The following is a 20,901-nucleotide window of genomic DNA, read 5'->3' on the forward strand; positions in this document are numbered from 1 at the left end:
TATTCTTGGGTGCGGAGAGCCTTTATGCTTAAAGTGGTATATGAGTGCTTTAAATGTATGATGTGGATTTGACCCTAGATCCAATAATCCCAAAGAGCAATTTCAGCAGGGGGTTTCCATCCCCTTTCCAGAGAGTGAAGCAACTGATATATTGCCATCACTGTGGCTCAGTATTTTCTGCCCTCACAAATCCAAAGTTCAAGATTTGTGAAGGACATGGAGACTAACGTTTGCCAACAACTTGCATTCTTCTGATATTTCACCAGCATGCCTGAGGAGGTGGACTGAAGAGGAAATGGGTTGAGGGTGTAGCGCTTGGTAACTCTGAAGGACAAATTGAGGATCTGCTGGCCTGTTTGTTCCAGAATACCTTGACTGGGATGTGAGCCAAGGGCCCTTGTCCTTTGACTTCCTTGCAAGGTGCTGCTGAGTTGGGAGCATGTGACTTGTGGCAAGTGAGGTTTCCGTCTCTGAAGTCTGATAACAAGGAGGATGGCTGTCATGTGATGTGACATGACGTGCAAGCAGCAGTTAGAGAACTAAGGCAGATTTGAGGGAGGTCAACCTTTGGTTTGAGGGCACTTCCTGGATTTATCAGGTGCCATGGGATAGCCTTTGCCAGTTTGGTGTCCTGCAGATGTTTTGGACTACAATTCCCATCAGCCCCAGCCAGCATATGCTTCATACTAGATAATGTACTATGAGGTGCCTCTCCTCCACTAATATTGGAAGCCAGGGTAGCAAAGTGAATGGAGTATCTGATATGGAGTGGGGGAAGCTGGCAGTTGGACTATGACTAAGGACCAAGTCTTTCATCAGCCAAATAGCCTAAAAATAAATGACTGCTGGTTGATGATAAATGCCCCTCGGTTTGTGTAAATCCAAGAGAAAGGCTATGGTTGTTCAGATAGCCTGGACCCAAGCCAGTTTCTGCTTTGTAGGTCTTAACCAGTGCTTTGAATTGTTCCTCGAAACAGAAGGTGAAGCTGTTGCCTTTCTCTGAAGCTTTGCCAGATTGCCTCCATCTTTCTTCAAGTATAGTGCAAATACCTTGATACAATACTCCAGAGAAGGTCAGGGCCCTGCTGAACGGACAGGAGTGGAAGTAAAACCTAACTCTTGTAGTTCGCCATTTTTGGAGAAACTTTCGTCCGGAACAAATGTGAAGTGTTCTGAAAACATCTGGCCATAAGGCATAGACACAAATCACAGTGGAGGGCAGAGCAAGGAGGACGTCAATTAAGGGACAACCAGATACACTTGGTTTACTGGCTTACTCAAGAAGCTTTCATGTGATGGCATTTGTTGACGCGTCTCCCAGCAGCACGTGGTTATTATTATTTTATGCAACACTTTATAGGTTGACTCATATTTAGTTTGTAGGAACTCCAAGACACTTCCTAGCAGCATAATTGCCTAGCCAGTTATTCTCCATGAGAGCTGGTTACAAATGTAAGCTGCTGGGATCTTTCCAGTTGAAATTCCATCCATGAACTTGTTGGGTGGCCAAAGGCAATCTGTCTCACAGGCTCAATCAACCATCTGCAATACATGAAGAATGACACTGATCTGTATTGTGTTGTAGGGATTGCTGAGGTGGTATATGTGAAGCACTGTGGACCTTTGAAATGCATTGTATAAATGCAATGAATGATTATTCTATTGTGCCTTTTGGACTGATCGCTTTGTGTTATGTTTCTTGTTAATAATCTCAAAAGAAATGATCTCATGTATACCACTTCACACTGACTGAACTGGACATTGCGATAAGTGATGTCCTTTTACTTTTGCTTGTGCACCTTCCCTTCAGATGTCAAGGAGATAAAGAACTACACAACTTTTAGAAGACATCTGAAGGCAGCCCTGTATTGGGAATTTTTTAATGCTTGATTTTTTATTATGCTTTTATATATGCTGTAAGCTGCCCAGAGTGGCTAGGGAAACACGACTAGATGGGTGGGGTATAAATAATAAAATCATCATCATCATCGTCGTCATCACATCGCCAGTCTTTCTACTTCTGCCATTGTTATAGATTTGAGCTGGAACCCCCCCCCCCAATCCTAGAAATTAATAAATGGTAGGATTTTGATTAATTGGAGTATTAAAGGGAAGATTGCAGGCTAGTGGAAAAATATGGGCTATGCTTCCTTTCCAAGCCAGGACCTCACCTGGATAGAGGTATTAACATGACAGAAGTTGGTAAAGTCCCATCTAAGAGGAATTCTTGGGCCTGGGCAGACAGAGGTTGCCATGGTGATGGTTATTTCCCCATCACTTTCCTAGCAGCAAAAAGTCACTTGGACTTTTTTCTTTTACGTAGATTTGTTGCACTGGGATAGCAGAGCCCTTTGTCTCATTTTAATTGTGCAAACCTAAAGACCTGACATACTCTTGAATCCTTTTCACAAAAGAGTGACAGCCTGGAGGGATACAGAATCTTTAAACCAGGCTTGGGCCAGGCATCACTTCAGTTAGAGGACTCCTTCAAATAGAGGGCTGTCCTCTGTATAGTAGGACCCATAGTAGCCATACCAGATAGCTTATCCACTTCCCCCATCTGAAATAATGAAGAAAGAGGACCTTCTTAAATTGCAGAAAAAGGCCCCAAGGACCATCTCTAAGTATTGCTCCCTGGGACAATTCTAATATATTTTAATAGAATTGTCTCTGGGGTAGTGCTTTGAGGGTTGTGCTCTAAGCAGAACAGGCCTCTTGGGATAGGCCCCTCAAAGATCTTTGAGGAAGCCATCCATAAAAACACAGGCTACACATGTACCAGCTGTGTTTTGCACAATTTGTACTCAGACGAACCCTGAAAATATATGGCGCTGCTGACACCCCGTCACAGTCACTGTCACAATTAATTTTTAGACCAAATATATACCCACCATGTGCTCAACGTATCCAATTTAGCAAGATGATCCAATCTCCCTTTGTACAGGCTGCTCCGTGAACAATTTATTGTGATGGCTGCATAGAAAAAACACATCCTCTAGCCACAAACAATTTGATTAAAAAAAGAGAGTAAATTTGCCAAATAGTTTGCAGAGAATAATTCCAGCGGCTTCTTTTGTGGATTTATTGTGTGTATGTTTGTTTATATAGTCCACTCCCTGCCCCCGCCCCCTATACTTTATAACAATTTGGAGATAAAGCAGCCCAATAAAGATCTGTTTTCCATCAACCTCCTCATGTTTGGGATCAAGTAATTTTCTTTCCTGCGGTTGTCAAAGAGAGTTAAAAGCCTGGAAGCTGCAGTTGAAAACAAACCAAACAATTCCTCTGGACGCAAGGTGATTGACTCGGGGTCTATGGCTACTCTCTCAACATTTGCCAGTTTATGGAACTGGCTCCAAATCACGCTGTTCCTGAAGCAACACCTTACTAGTACCCTCACTGCCTTCCCCTTTTTTGCTCTCTGGTTCTACTGCTGGTTTATGATCACAGCCACCAGCCTTTCAAGGAAGGGACTTGCAGAAGCTTTCAGAAAGCTGCTGGCTTGGCTCTGGGTTCATCCTTCACCAGAACACAGGAAGATGCCTCCTACTAAATCAGACCATTGGTCTATCTAGCTCAGATTGGCAGCAGTTCTCCAAGGTTTAAGCCAGGGGCTATTTCTAGTCCTATCTGAAGATGCTGGAGACTGAGCCTAGGATCTTCTGCATGCAAAGCAGATGCACTGAGCTATGGCCCTTCCCCTAATTATAATAAGAACAATAGTAATAATGGGAGATGGTTGTGTGTCAGAGAGGGCAGCACCGTCACCAAAGTGCTTTACATTCTATCCTACTCCACTTCACATGTGGCTTGGCTAGAGAACCCACAATGAAGAGTCACTGGTCTACCACCACCATGCATGCTTAGCTTGGCTCAGGATCAGCAAACATCTTGCAAAAACAATAGCTTGCTGTAACTTGTCTGCTGTTGGAAATTACCTTGGAAGTATTGAAAGAACACCTAAGGATCAGCACTAATAACTATTTCATTAAGTGGGGTGTCCACTTCTGAAGCATCTGAAGAGCTGGAGGGGCAAGGAGGGGCATTTGACCAGCTAAGATCCACTTCTTCTTACGGAGTATATTGATGTCTGCCTTAAAGCATAGGATTGTAGAGTTGTAAGGAACCTTAAGTGTCATCTAGTCCAATCTCAACATGTGGTTCCCTCATCCAATTTGAAACCGTTATTGGACCCTGCTGAGCTTTGCAAAATGTGCTAGCAGTTTTATTAATGCACCACCAGGAGGTGAACTATTTATTCATTTTATTTTATTTTAAAATGCAGATATTTATATCCTCCCCTCTTTTCACCAGGCAAGTGTGGCTCACCCAGTGGGATAGAACTACTGCAGTAGACTGCCGACAGCATTGCCATTGCTGCTTGCCAGAAGGGGAAAAGGAGGAACATTGCATTGCCAAGCTTGGAGCTGTGTGAGCACACCGAGAGTGTCAGATTGTGCCCAAGTATCCTTGACTTCCCCACCACTTTGCTTCTCTCCTCCGGTTGCACAACAGTGATGCCACTCCTGGGAGGCTATTGCCTCTCTGCTACTGGGCAAGGCACTCCTGCCACCAGGGAACCCTAGAGGGCTCCTATTGAAACCCAGAGAAGGCAGACTGGTCCAGCCTGAGCAAGGGAGCTGCCTTCAGACCACATCCTGGGGCCATCATCATGGAAGCAGAAATTATTTTCCTTAATATTTCAGACCACACATTTCCAAAATGGCTGTGGTTAAGTCGAGCATCACGCCCAAATTAATATACAGAACAAGAGGTATCACGTCCCCACCACAATTGTTTATAAATCAGGATGAGTGTAGAACGAAAAGTGCCGCTAAAGCTAACTAGGCCATGGTTGTGTGGGCCAAATATCATTGGGCAACACCTCTCCCATGTGGGATTCTTGTTTGGCTTCACTCTGCCCACCACTTCTCAGCTGACAACCACCCCACTGCTTTCTTTGGCAGGAACCTGGGCTCCCACGTCTTCTGCCAAACGTTCAGTCATAGGCTTCAGCAGAAGCGGCAAGAGGGAGATATTGGGCTTCAGCTAAGCGACTGGGGTCAGGGGTTTGCTAGAGCAGAGTCCCAGGCCCAGAGCTTCACTGAACCAGCTCCCAGCTGGAGGGTAGGCCAGGGCATGGACTAGGGGTGCTGGTACCAATTAGCAGCCTGAAAGAGAGGTTATTACAGGACAAGCTCTGTTTAACTTAACTGCTAACAGACTGGCTCTGTCAGCTGGAAGGAATCACAGGCAAACAAACTTAATGGCAGCCTGAGGGGAGCGAGGCCGAGGAGGTGGGGCGAATGGTGCTTTCCTTTCCCTATAAGACCTTTATTTCATAAAGCAGAAATGTAGCCATCCTTACTAACATATGTAGAAAGGAGATTCAGACCCCTCAAAGCCAACAGACTTGATCAATCCAAGCTTTTCTGAGCTGAGTCTCTCCATAGGTTTGGGGCTTTTGACACCCCGTTCTCTCGGTTTTGTTTGCAACCACAGAGGAGCAAAAGTGGAACAGCTGCTTAGCATGGCACCAGCTGTTTTGCTGTGCAAAGAAGGGGGGATATTGACATAGGGCTCTTTTCTCATGACAAGCAATCCTGGAAAGTAGGGTTCTGAATCAAGTGGACAGCCATAGATAGTTAGGATGTATTGACATGTCAAACCAAATGCTTGCAAGCCAGGGTGGCTCATGTAAATCCACCTTTTTAGCCCTCCATAGCCTTGTTCACATGTTCTTTGCATGTAGGGCTTGTGTTGTTAGCAGAGTGACTGGAATAATGCAGATGGTGTCCAGAGAGAAAAAGAAACTGATAATATTTTACTGAGGTAAAGTGAGGAAAAACAGCATATGACATGGGGAGAAATAAAACAGAGGCTGGTCTTTCTTAGGGCAGGTCTACAAAAGGAAAAAGTCCTTCAGGACTACTTTCCCTTCCAATGATGAAACCTCAGCCATCTTCCTCACTGACAGCTAACTCCTCACTGACTAGAATCTCCAGCCAATCAGAGTCTGTTGTCATCCAGGCCAATAACAGAATTAGACCTTAATAATCCCTGCTGTTATATGTACTTCCAACATGCATGTAGAGCAAGGAGCCTTTTAGCTCCTCCATAGCGTCTTATTTCCGTGCTCCAGTGGCATAGCGTGCCTGTGGGGAGGGCACAGAGGCAGTTGACCGGCTACAAAATTGTTAGGGGCACAAAATCTGAACACCCGGCTTTGCCTTAATACAACTGTGCATTTCCATTGCTGGGCTCTGTTGAAAATGGCTTCTCCATGTGATCCAGGAAGCGACCTCTCCAGACAACAGAATGGCTCTTCTTTTCTTATCTCTGTGGCTGTGATCTCCTGGGCAATGCAGATGCCATTAGGTTGTTGAATGCACATGTGTACTCCTCTCTCCTACCCACCCCCTCCATGTTGCTCCTGATACTGGCAACCCATGCTATGCCACTGCCCTGCTCCAAAGAACCACAAGATAGGAGCACAGAAAACCCAATGCCTGAGCTCCTGCTCACAAGTAGGGGATCCACAAGATACAACTGGGATGTCTGGTTATTTGGGTGTTCCAATAATGCAGAGCTACAACTCTGAATACCAGTTGTTGGGAATCACAAGCGAGGAGAGCGCTGCTGCATTCAGGCACTGCTTCCAGGCTTCCCATAGGCATCTGCTTGGCCACTGTGAGAAAAGGGTGTTGGACTAAACGAGTCTTTAGTCTTATCCAGCAGGGCTCCTCTTACATTCTTCCCCACTGACAGTGTGTAGTTGGCTTCCTCTGGAGGAGAGAGAATCCAGATACAGGTTTGACACAGGCCAGAAAGCTGGCTGCTTTCTGCCAGCTTCTCTTCTTCGTCCACAACTCATTCAGAATACTGGGGCTACTTTTTCATCTTTTGCAGGGTTGCCAGCCGGAGAGTCAAATATAGCTGCTGCTTTTGCTGCTTCTTTCAACTCTGGCAGTCTCTTCTGCTATGAATATTCCTCCATGAATAGTTATTAGCAAAGAGTCAGAGAACAGGAAACTTCATTCCAATGTTGCACAGTAGTAGTAGTAGTCTTAGTGAGCTATTATATTTCCTTCTGCTTTATTGTCCCTGCAGAGGGAGAAAGAAGTGAAATGAGCAATGTCACCTCTTCAAATTACAGAGATCACCATCACCTTCAGAAACTCGTCCGATCGAACCGATTGCTTTACCTGTTTTTCATTCTGATAAGAAGGTTCTGCACTGAAACTGCACTGCTCTTTAATAAAACGCTAAGACAACTGAAACTGATTATAGCAACTGATACTAAACAACCCCTGCAACTTGGGGGGAAGAGCTTTAGTTCAATAGTAGAGGATCTGCTTTGGAAATGGTAGGGCTGGAAATGTCCCCAGTCTGAAATCCCAGAGAGGTACTACCAGTCATGGTAGACTACACCGAGTTAGATGGATAATGGTCTGGCTCAGTCTATGTTCCTAAAAACAGTGGCTGAGAGATGCTTCTGGCTTGTATGATAATTATTGGGGGGGGGGCTCCTAGATAATTGAGCATTTTTATTGCACATCTGTCATGACTTGCACTCACTATGTTATTGGGTCAGCTACACCATCACACTTTCAATGCCTGCAAATATTTTGGGGTGGTCATGTTGTTTAGTCGTTTAGTCGTGTCCAACTCTTCATGACCCCATGGACCAGAGCACGCCAGGCACTCCTGTCTTCCACCGCCTCCCGCAGTTTGGTCAGGTTCATGTTTGTAGCTTCGAGAACGCTGTCCAACCATCTCGTCCTCTGTCGTCCCCTTCTCCTTGTGCCCTCCATCTTTCCCAACATCAGGGTCTTTTCCAGGGAGTCTTCTCTTCTCATGAGGTGGCCAAAGTATTGGAGCCTCAACTTCACGATCTGTCCTTCCAGTGAGCACTCAGGGCTGATTTCCTTAAGAATGGATACTTTGATCTTCTTGCAGTCCATGGGACTCTCAAGAGTCTCCTCCAGCACCATAATTCAAAAGCATCAATTCTTCGGCGATCAGCCTTCTTGATGGTCCAGCTCTCACTTCCATACATCACTACTGGGAAAACCATAGCTTTAACTATACGGACCTTTGTTGGCAAGGTGATGTCTCTGCTTTTTAAGATGCTGTCTAGGTTTGCCATCGCCTTTCTCCCAAGGAGCAGGCGTCTTTTAATTTTGTGGCTGCTGTCACCATCTGCAGTGATCATGGAGCCCAAGAAAGTAAAATCTCTCACTGCCTCCATTTCTTCCCCTTCTATTTGCCAGGAGGTGATGGGACCAGTGGCCATGATCTTCGTTTTTTTGATGTTGAGCTTCAGACCATATTTTGCGCTCTCCTCGTTCACCCTCATTAAAAGGTTCTTTAATTCCTCCTCACTTTCTGCCATCAAGGTTGTGTCATCTGCATATCTGAGGTTGTTGATATTTCTTCCGGCGATCTTAATTCTGGCTTGGGATTCATCCAGTCCAGCCTTTCGCATGATGAATTCTGCATATAAGTTATATAACCAGCCTTGCCGTACTCCTTTCCCAATTTTGAACCAATCAGTTGTTCCATATCCAGTTCTAACTGTAGCTTCTTGGCCCACATAGAGATTTCTCAGGAGACAGATGAGGTGATCAGGCACTCCCATTTCTTTAAGAACTTGCCATAGTTTGCTGTGGTCGACACAGTCAAAGGCTTTTGCATAGTTAATGAAGCAGAAGTAGATGTCTTTCTAGAACTCTCTAGCTTTCTCCATAATCCAGCGCATGTTTGCAATTTGGTCTCTGGTTCCTCTGCCCCTTCGAAATCCAGCTTGCACTTCTGGGAGTTCTTGGTCCACATACTGCTTAAGCCTGCCTTGTAGAATTTAAACATAACCTTGCTAGCGTGTGAAATGAGTGCAATTGTACGGTAGTTTGAGCATTCTTTGGCACTGCCCTTCTTTGGGATTGGGATGTAGACTGATCTTCTCCAATCCTCTGGCCACTGCTGAGTTTTCCAAATTTGCTGGCATATTGAGTGTAGCACCTTGACAGCATCATCGTTTAAAATTTTAAATAGTTCAGCTGGAATATCATCACTTCCGCTGGCCTTGTTATTAGCAGTGCTTTCTAAGGCCCATTTGACTTCACTCTCCAGGATGTCTGGCTCAAGGTCAGCAACCACACTACCTGGGGTGTACGAGACATCCATTTCTTTCTGGTATAGTTCCTCTGTGTATTCTTGCCACCTCTTCTTGATGTCTTCTGCTTCTGTTAGGTCCTTTCCACTTTTGTCTTTTATTATGGTAATCTTTGTACGAAATTATGGTAATCTTTGTACAAAATGTTCCTTTCATATCTCCAATTTTCTTGAACAGATCTCTGGTTTTTCCCATTCTATTGTTTTCCTCTATTTCTTTGCATTGCTCGTTTAAGAAGGCCTTCTTGTCTCTCCTTGCTATTTTTTGGAAATCTGCATTCAATTTCCTGTATCTTTCACTATCTCCCTCGCATTTTGCTTGCCTTCTCTCCCCCGCTATTTGTAAGGCCTCGTTGGACAGCCACTTTGCTTTCTTGCATTTCCTTTTCATTGGGATGGTTTTAGTTGCTGCCTCCTGTTACGAGCCTCCATCCATAGTTCTTCAGGCACTCTGTCCACCAAATCTAAATCCTTAAACCTGTTCCTCACTTCCACTGTGTATTCATATGGGATTTGACTTAGATTGTATCTTACCGGCCCAGTGTTTTTTCCTACTTTCTTCAGTTTAAGCTTGAATTTTGCTATAAGAAGCTGATGATCTGAGCCACAGTCAGCTCCAGGTCTTGTTTTTGCTGACTGTATAGAGCTTCTCCATCTTTGGCTGCAGAGAATATAATCAATCTGATTTTGATGCTGCCCATCTGGTGATGTCCATGTGTTGAGTCGTCTCTTGTGTTGTTGGAAAAGAGTGTTTGTGATGACCAGCTTGTTCACTTGGCAGAACTCTATTAGCCTTTGCCCTGCTTCGTTTTGAATTCCAAGGCCAAACTTGCCAGTTGTTCCTTTTATCTCTTGATTCCCCACTTTAGCATTCCAATCCCCTATAATGAGAAGAACATCCTTCTTTGGTGTCATTTCTATAAGGTGTTGTAAGTCTTCATAGAATTGGTCAATTTCAGTTTCTTCAGCACTAGTGGTTGGTGCATAAACTTGGATTACTGTGATGTTAAAAGGTGTGCCTTGGATTCGTATAGAGATCATTCTATCATTTTTGAGATTGCATCCCAGTACCGCTTTCGCCACTCTTTTGTTAACTATGAGGGCCACTCCATTTCTTTTACGGGATTCTTGCCCACAGTAGTAGATATGATGGTCATCCGAACTGAATTCGCCCATTCCCGTCCATTTTAGTTCACTGATGCCCAGGATGTCAATATTTATTCTTGCCATCTCATTTTTGACCATATCCAACTTACCAAGGTTCATGGTTCTTACATTCCAGGTTCCTATGCAATATTTTTCTTTACAGCATTGGACTTTCCTTTCGCTTCCAGGCATATCCGCAACTGAGCGTCCTTTCGGCTTTGGCACAGCTGCTTCATCAGCTCTGAATCTACTTGTACTTGTCCTCCACTCTTCCTCAGTAGCATGTTGGACACCTTCCGACCTGAGGGGCTCATCTTCCAGCGTCATAACTTTTATATGCCTGTTGCCTTTGTCCATGGAGTTTTCTTGGCAGGGATACTGGAGTGGCTTGCCGGTTCCTGCTCCAGGCAGATCACGTTTGGTCAAAACTCTCCACTATGACCTGTCCATCTTCGGTGGCCCTGTACGGCATAGCTCATAGCTTCTCTGAGTTATTCAAGCCCCTTCGCCACAGCAAGGCAGTGATCCATGAAGGGTGGTGGTGGTCATACTCTTTGTTTACAATAGATGCAGTTCCCATAGTTTCTTTCTTAAACCCTGTAGCGTTTCATATCATAAAGACTTGTGGGTTCCCCCCACTACACATTTTATGCACACAGTAATGACACATTGGTCCACACACCATCCCACTTTATCTGTTGTTCTGCAATGCTTCTCTGATCACATTATTGGTATGTCTTTTGCATTATAGTGCAACGAACTCTTCCAATGGGCTCCATGCCATCTTTGATGTGATGTGGCTTGACTTTCTTTCTGTTTGTGTTAATGTCCCCTGTCCCTATTGCTGGCTCATACCTCACCATTCCCCCATAAAGGAGAGAGAGGCCTGCTCTTGAAGCCACACATGAACATACCTAGGAACAATCTAGTCGATGGCTCAAGTCAGCATCCCATTCCAGCAGGTCAACCAGAAGGATAGTGACAAATGTGAGTATAGGATTCCATCAAAGAGTTCTGTAAACCAGTTGCATCCATAAATATGTGGAAGTGGGCCATGGTGATCAACATATGGTCTTTCTTTTTAGAAAGCACCAAAGCATATAGCTTACAGCATGTATTGGAGATATTTGGAGCTAACACACGTTTTCATCTGTGGCAAAGACTCATCAGAACAGAAATTGAATCCGCAGCAAGCAGTTATCTCTCACACCACCATGATATCATTGTATTGTGTCGGCAAGTGCAGGAGGCCCTTGACATGTACATTGTGGTGTGCTGCAATGTCAAAATCTCAGAAGCCATTTGAACTTGCTGAATGCCTCTGGCACTTCCCAGAGCTTCTGGGATCTGAACTGGATTCCAGAGAGAGAGAGAGAGAGAGCAGAATTCTGGTAGATAGTCAGATAGAAAACCTAGATCCAGTAAAATCTTTCTAACCACTCATCTCTGCCTTGGTGGTCATGAAATCTTGAGCTGTGCAATCAGCCATTTGGAGAACACCAACACCACCCTCACCTCACTCAGCTCAACTAGGAAGTGTGTTCAGGAGGAGGATATAAGGCTCATAGCTGGTCACTCACATTCACTCAAAGCTGAAAGTAGATTGCACCAGTCTTCTGACAAAAGAGATGGTTTCTGTGTAGATTAGAGTGACCCAGTCTCTTCCCACTTCCTTTGCACAGGCTAATGCTGCATTCAGTACTTGTAGACTGACCACACACATATTAAACCATGATGCAGTGCAACAGTGAGAAAAGTATACACATGTGAAAGCATTCTGTTATTTTGTAATTGTAACTATAGGAAGTAGGGTGGTACAAATGGGACTAGACAAAATCCAGGGCAAATGGATTTTGGGTGGAAATCTCTGGCATTTTCCACAGCATGGACTTCAGGGGGGCAAATTCTTCAGGGTGTTTGCATGTCCCTGTTCATTGTAAACTTGGCATTAGAACATAATTAAACAAACAGAAGGCATTTAAATCTCTGCCATGTGCTTAGAGGAGCCCGAAGGCAATGCAAAGCATTAGAAATCGGTAAATAAACACAGCAACAACCAACAGTTTGTTTCAAAGTATGACAGAATGGATTAGTAAACTGTTGGAGACGATTGGAGAGGGTCCCGTGTTCTCATAAACTGAACAGTTAATATTAGGAACTTACAAGTGTGGAAGATGAATCCTAAAAACAAGATTGCACAAAGAAGTAGTGATGTTACTTCTGCCATCTCCACTATTGTATCTGAGTAGAAGGACAACGGCGCTCTGATCTAAAAGGACAAAGAACACCACCCTCAAATGAACTCCTGTCCCTTTTCTCTAGTTTACTATCCCCACCCCAGACTGTCACCATTGGCTGATTTGGGTCCCCCTGCACTCCTCCCATATCTCCCTTTATACTTCTGCAAACCTTGGGGTTTCCTAAGCCTTCTGATACCACCATTTTGAGCATGGTGATGGCATTAGGTGTGTATAAGCATCTATGCTCAGTGACTGAATTTGCTATTAGATAATAGGATCCTGAGGGACGCGGGTGGCACTGTGGGTTAAACCACAGAGCCTAGGACTTGCCGATCAGAAGGTGGGCGGTTCGAATCTCTGCGACGGGGTGAGCTCCCGTTGCTCAGTCCCTGCTCTTGCCAACCTAGCAGTTTGAAAGCACGTCAAAGTGCAAGTAGATAAATAGGTATCGCTCCAGTGGGAGGGTAAACGGTGTTTCCGTGCGCTGCTCTGGTTCGCAGAAGTAGCTTAGTCATGCTGGCCACATGACCCGGAAGCTGTACGCCGGCTCCCTCAGCCAATAAAGCGAGATGAGCGCCGCAACCCCAGACTCAGTCACGGCTGGACCTAATGGTCAGGGGTCCCTTTACCTCAAATAGGATCTGACCCTAGCCATCAGTGCCAATAATCAAGGTCTTTTGCCTTCAGAGAAAGGTGACCATATTCCTTTTCAAAGCCCCATGCTACAAGAGCACAAGAGTCTTTTGTTATTTAATGGTATTTACGACTTACAGGCTCAGAGAGTATTATCAGAAAGTCTGTCCAATCCTTGTTCATGGCATGGAAATGTTGTTTATTTTCATCATCACTATTAGAATTGCCAACTTTTCTTTTCTTAGCAGGGCTCCCAGGTCTTAGAGCCATTATGGCCAATTCAACAATGGAAGCTTCTATTAGACTTTAACCCTTGCTGGATCTAGATATTAGAAGGGATTCAGGCATAATGCACCAACTCACAACAGTATTTTTCAAAGTGTGAAGTGCACCTCCCTAAGGAGGTACAAATAAACTGCTGGAGAAGATAAAGGGAAAGCATTATGCAGTGCCCCCCCCAACCCGGCCAAAAAAGGCTTTCCATACAGTTTGAATGCTGATACATTGACTACATGGTGTAAGAGCATGGTCAAAGTCACTTTCTGCATGTTCATTGTTCCACTGTGAAAAGCGCCTACATCATGGGTAGGCAAACTAAGGTCCGGGGCCTGGATCCAGCCCAATCAACTTCTAAATCCGGCCCATGGACAGTCCAGGAATCACTGTGTTTTTACATGAGTAGAATGTGTGCTTTTATTTAAAATGCATCTCTGGGTTATTTGTGGGGCAAAGGAATTCATTCATTTCCCTCCCAAATATAGTCTGGCCCCCCACAAGGTCTGAGGGACAGTGGACCGGCCCCCTCCTGAAAAAGTTTGCTGACCCTTGGCCTACATCCTGAACCAGTTATTTTATTTATTTACTAACTATACTTTTACAAAGCATTGCTGTCAACTTTTCCCTTTTTTAAAGAGAAATTCCCTTATTCTGAATAGGATTCCTCGCAAGAAAAGGGAAAAGTTGACAGCTATGCTACAAAGCCACCTGGTAGCATTGTTGTCTGGGCTGCTTACTGCACAAAATGATAAAATATAGTTAAAAACAGAGTATAACAATACAGCAATTGGCGGCAACACAAACATTTCCAGGAAAGAGAGGAATAAAAGCAATATAGAGCATGTAAACAGTGGTTCACATACTTAAAACACAGACATTTAAAAGGCCCAAGAAAATTTAAAAAGTAATCACCTAGTGCATGATGTACCCCCAAATGGTGAACATGATCTTTTAGGGCATGGGTGGGGAACCTCAGCCCTGGGAAGTGGGGTAATGCGGGGTAATTGTTCTCTTACAATGACAATGGCACCCAGCAGCTCATTATCTGGTGCCTTCCAAATTTCTTCCTATCAGTTCTGAACATTGGCTGTGCTGGTTGCAGCTGATATGAGTCCAAAACATCTGGCGGGCACAAGTTTGGCCTTGGTCTTATCATTGGGTGTCAGTTGAGCCTAATTTTGATCAGTATGGAGAAACTGAAACAGGAAATTAGAGTAAGGTGTGGGTGGGGAAATCTCCTCCATTACCAAGTACTGAAAATATATCCCCTGTGCTTAGCAGAATGGACTCAAAGACCACCTAGCTCTCTGACTCATTAAGGACCGGTAAACAAGAGACTAACATCCAACTGCTGTCCCTACTGTGAACTCTTTGGCAATATATTTGCCACCAGAAACCTTAGGGTTGGAATTAGCTTTTTGTTTATCAGAATGTATCGCTTTTAGATGAGGAGTGTGAATGCAGCCCTGGGCATGTTATGCACTTTCAGCTGGAGTTTGCCATCTGTAAGGTGGGAAGGAGCATAACCCACTTCACACTGTGGCTGTGAGCATAAACAAGCAAGACAACCATTTCCAAACACTTTGCACATGAAAACTATCTTGTCTGGCTATTAAATGCAGGCCCATACCAACTGGGAGCTGCATAAATCTTGGTGGGTTTTGAATTGCAAATGGTATCACCTTGGTGCCTTCTATATTCAAAGTGGTTGTGGATCCTCCTGAGGTGGTGGTGGTGGTTGTTGTTGTTGTTGTTGTGGTGGTGGTGGTGGTTGTTGTTGTTGTGGTTGTTGTTATTATTATTATTATTATTATTATTATTATTATTATTATTACTATTAATGTGCCACTTGGGCCTGTTTCTGAAGACACAGAGAGCCATTTGCTATGCAAGCATCTTTTTATAGCCTTCTGCTCTCTGTATGTATTTTAGGGACACAGATTTGGGAGTGAGGCTATTGGTTTAATGGCCCCATATAATGGTTTAGTGGCAAAGGATCAGAATGGATGACTCTGGGATTCAGTCAGTCTCTGGAGGTGTAGACCCCAGTGTAGTGTAAAGTACAGTAAAGAACATTTCCTCCCATTTCCCTTAGTCTACTGGCCCCATTTTGACCCTAATCAGCCCTAAATTGGCCAAGAAGCAGGCATAAATGCAATGGCTTCATTTCGAATTGCTCTGTTGTGTGAAGACCCAAATGCAGGATCACGATGGGCATAGGTATTTCAAGAAAATTAGAAAGGAAAATGCACAATTGTGGGTGGAATTCTTGAAGGGAGACTAGGCATGCTAGCAAAGAAGAGCTCAGATGACCCAAAGCAAGGTCACTTGCACCCAGCCAGGTGCTGTTGTTTGTTTACATATGTTGCAAACTCCACTTCCTTCAAATCAAGATATATTGAAACAAAAGCAGATATAAATAACCTGCAATATGGACCTAGTCCAAATGGACGGTGTGAATAAAAATAAACATTTATTTGGTTTCTGCATATTGTCTCTCAAAGCTACATTTCTGAGAGTGAAGCTGCCTTGGTCAGCGCCAGACCATTGGGTCCATCCAGCTTAATACTGTAAACACTGATTGGGAGCAGCTGTCCTGAGTTTCAGGTGGAAGTTTTCCACAGCCCTATCTGGAGATGCCAGGAATTGAACCTGGGACCTTCTGCCTGCAAGTTGGGCTCTGCCAATGAGCCATGTAGCCCGTTCCCATGTGAGGATGCTTTTTCAAAATTGCAACTGAGGTTCTCTGTCATGCCCAACCTCTCCCAATAGATTGCCAGAAAAATGGAAGGCATCTGTTATTGGGTGGCCCGTCTTGAATTCAGTTCGCATTTCTGGAGGAAGCCAACCTTTTGTTTCTGAACTTCAAACACAGCTGCTCTGAACAAATCGTTCCCTGCCAGATGATCCTCATAGCTCTGCAAAGCCCTTGTAAGCAAAAAAAGGTGCTGATGCATGTATGTTATGCACACGCTAAACAATATCACTGTTCCAGAACACAGCAGTGAAAGGAATCCTTTTCACTTCTCTTTTAATAATTCTCTCTGGCCAAAACAGACTTTCACACCTTTGATTACACAACCTGGAAGTTTGGCTGATTCCTAGGAGTGCTGGGCAAAGTCTAAGAGCTCTTGCCAATGTCTTTTGTCAGGGGTTAGCATGTTTGGTGTGAAGAGATGCTTGCTGAATAATAAAGGGTGCCTGGAAGAAAACGCTGATAGGTCTAGAGCAGCCTTTCTCAACCTTGGGTCCCCAGTTGTTGTTGGAATACAATGCCCATCTTCCCTAGCTAGCAGGACCAGTGGTCAGGGATGGTAGGAGATGCAGTGCAACAACATTTGGGGACCCAGGATTGTCATGGTGTGGTGGGGGTACCGGGACTGGCAGGATGAGGATGACTCAGTGGCTGCTGAGGGTCCTCAGGAGTCGGGTCAGGAGACCTTAGTACCCCCATGAAATATGGAGAGGCATCAGAGGAGCTGGTGGATACAAAGCCAACCAGAGAGCAGGAAAACAGCATGGAATGCCAGGAACACAGGGAAGAAGAGATCACACAGCTGTCCAACACAGAGGGAGCTAGGATACACGGCTTCCCACCCCTTGCCCACTCTCTCCAAGAGTCAGGTGGAGGATTAGGAGGGCAGAACAGCTGGGGCAGCCGGGAAGAAGGAGTGCCTGATTGAAAGCACTCAACATCTGAAGCCAGTTAAGAGCCAGGCCAGCACCTGAAACCAATGGAGCCAAGTCCCAGCTGGTGAGTCCCTGTCCAGCCGTTAAGGATGAAATAAGAGGGTAGATGCTCACTTGATGTGAGAATCACACAGAAGGAGGAACACTGGAGACCAGCAGAGGCAATGCTGGCTGAAGGAAGCAAGGAGAGTATTGCCTGAACAGTGGAAGAATGTGTTGGTCATGCCAGGGAGCTGCTGTGCCTCTGGACAGTGGGAGGACAAGGTGCAATTTGGGAGAAGCATTGTGGCTGACACCTACGAACCACTGCAGAGCAGGAGCTGCCAGCTCTGCCACCGGGACTGAGAACGTCTCTGAGGCCAGTGTGCTACGTGGCTGCTGACCTTGATGCTGAGCGCCCACTGGCACAAAGGTTGAGAAACACTTGTCTAGAAGAGGGGTAGGCAAAGTTTTTGTGGCTTGGGACGGTTCATGGTCCTGCAGACGCTGTGGTGGGCCAGGGTGCATGCGCACACACGCATGCACAAACGCTACTTCCGGCACTCCTTCCGGTGCAGAGGAGGCTTGCGCAGCTTCCCACTGGCTGCAGGAGCTTCCTGCAGCCAATGGGAAGCCAGCCAGCGTCATGGAAGGCAGTCCCCGCTCTGCTCTGTGCCAGTTTAGCGTGGTGCACGAGAGCCGACTGAGCAGGCAGCGGGTTTCCCCGAGTGGGCAGCGGGGTTCCATGGGCCAGTTAAATGACCCCCAAGAGTGTTTGTGGCCCATGGGCCTTAGGTTGCTGACCCCTGGTCTAGAATATGTGCCTCTAATGATAACACTAGTTTAGTGAACTGAGAGAAAGAACAAATACAAAGTCTAGCTGCATGGTAAATTTGTTGGTTAAAATTAATGCTGTGTCAAAATCTGTCCTTCAGTTTTCAATGGTTATCTTCTTCTGCTTTGTTCTGGCATTTTTAAGGAATTTCTAGGAGTGTGGGTTATTTGAACGTTTGCTACAAGAAGCCCATATATTGTATATATATTTTATTTCCATTAAATGATTTTCCAGCACTTTACAGCCTCCCTGGCTGCCTGTGCTTTCTGATTTGAAAAAGCACCATGGGAGGAATTACCCCATGGGACATCTTTATTTGAAGTGTGAGCACTCAGGCAGGCTGCAGAGTGCAGAGGTCTGGTGAGATGATTTGCAGAATGACAGAGAAATAACGCTCGTGGACACCACCCCCAGTTACTTCAAAAGTAAGGTAAGTGCAACAAAACCCCTGCAAGCATCCATGAAAATTTCACCAGGTTAGCTGAGTCAACCCTGGTGAATGATGGGGTGACAGATGTTCCAGGCAGATTGCCTTCACATTAAATTCCATTCCATTTTCACATAAACCTGCATTTTCTTTTTTTAAAATGTTGCAAAAATTGCTTTTAAATATGCTTAAAATACGTGTTTAACATTTTATCCCAAAATACTCCTTTATAAATTATTTTGGTAGTGGGTTGTTTTCCCCCTCTTTTCTTTTTTGAGCTGGAACAGTCCCAAATCTCCACGCTTTCTGCAGATCAGGTCAGTTCATACTGGAATTGGCAAGATCAAATTCCTCAAGAAATCTCACCAGCTTATAAATGAAGATAACTTTCTTATCTTCCCACACCTTCCAGTAACCCATAAACACCCTGATAGCACCACTAGCTGACATGAGATATCTTACTGAAATACTTTTCACCTCCAGATATGGCCCAGCTGCATGCAGTGTGTCTGAATGTCTGCTAGCCTTGAAGATGTTTCTCAGCCGCCCACTTGGGGAACCCCGCTGCCCGCTCAGTCAGCTCCTGTGTGCCACGCTAAACTGGCACGGAGCAGATGCTTATGGACTACAACTCATCCCCAAGCATTGGCTATACTGGCTGGGGCTGAGGAGAACTGGAGCATCTCAAAGGCAGCAGGTGTGACATCCTAAGCCTACTATTTTCTAATACTGTTGCTAACAGCCAGAATAAATTTTAAAAAATAAATTGTCCAGCAGCACCTTAGAGACCAACTAAGTTTGTTCTGGGTATAAGCTTTTGTGTGCATGCACACTTCTTCAGATACACTGAAACAGAAGCCACCAGACTCTTATATATAGTGGGAGGATGGGGTGGGGTTTTTCTCAGAAGGGTAGTAGGAGATGGGTGATTGACTCAGTGGGTATGGGAAACTTGCTGACAATTATTAGCCAGAATAAAGTTGAACATGTCCCCCACTGTGCAAGGAATGGAACAAGAAGTGTTCAGACAGTTCAGTGGAGCTTGGCAATCTCTTCTAGACAGTAGCATAAAACACCATGCTTAACAAAACCCACATTTTGTGCTTATTTGATACCATAATCCTTGTTCTGCAACTGATTAGAACCCGTAGTTTCTGGATGTGCAAGTGCCCTGTCGGTATGTTAATTCATATGCTGTGGAAGTGGACTGTTATCTCTCCATTTTGATCTGATGGTTATTTCAGGATTAACCTGGCCCTAGAGGCTGAGATGAGAATTTCAGACATGAAGGCAGTATGGGATTTCACACCTAGCTGGCAGAGAGGGATGCAACCCTATTAGTCGCTATGTATTTGGTTGAAAAGATAGGAATGCTCTATCGATACACAAATGGATGGAGGACTTGTCCTCAGCCTCCATGGGCTGGCAATGTAAGGCAGACAGAAGCAAAGGGGCATTTGGAAAGGCTATGGGGATAAGAGGAGGACCCACAGGACCAACACCCACATCCACACACCATCCACCCTGGGAGAAGGAAGAAGACAGAGGGAGCTGGGCACACACAGCATCCTGCCAGACCTGCCCCTGCCCTTGTGCCAACTTTACATTTTGTATAATTCATTTTAGTACTTTAAAATTGTAAGCCACCTTGGCAGAAGAGCAGTATATTAATGTAATAAACATTAATATCATCAGCTACTAGCTTTGAAGGTTATGTTCTGCATCCACAGTCAGCTGCAAGCTGATCCTGTTCGTGGGATTCCCACAGGCGTTTGGTTGGCCACTGTGAGAAAAGGATGCTGGACTAGATGGGCCATTGGCCTGATCTAGCAGGTTTTCATGTCCTTAACCAATGATAATAAAGACATTGTGATTCATTGTATTTTGGTTTGGTTTGTTCCTTATTGTTTGCCTGATGATTTGTGTACACCTCTAATAATATGGCCTTGGAATGTGGAGCATGAATTAACACTACCACCAACAAATAATGCTTAACAGGTGCTCAGATAATGGTGTACCCAACCACATGAATCACTGTCCCCCAGTGTTTCAAAAACCGTGTGTGCTAGTATTTAGGATGGTGAAAAAGCTAGGGTTTTGTATGGGGTCCCCCCCATTTTTTCCTTGCAAGAAATCTGTGAGGTAAACAAGACTGGGGTATTCAATATGGTGCCCTCCAGATCAATTCCCATCAGCCATGTTGGTTGGAACTGATGGACAATGCAAGCTAAAGCATGTGGAAGGCACTACATTGGCTACTCTTGAAACTGACTGAGAGACAAAGACTTCATATCTTTGAATTCAGGTCTCTCCAGCCCAGTCTGAAGCCATCACTCCTGCTATATTTTGCTGTTACTCAAAACAACACTGGTTCAAAAGAGAGTGGCAAAACGACAGCACTGAATGGGTTAACATGTTAGGTGCAAAGCCAGCTAAACAAATTTAAAAAGAAAGTTTTGAAAAAACATCCACAAATTTATTATGACAGACAAAATAAAGAT

This window comes from Podarcis cretensis, assembly GCF_951804945.1.
Source record: "Podarcis cretensis genome assembly, chromosome: 3".
Lineage (NCBI taxonomy): Eukaryota > Metazoa > Chordata > Lepidosauria > Squamata > Lacertidae > Podarcis > Podarcis cretensis.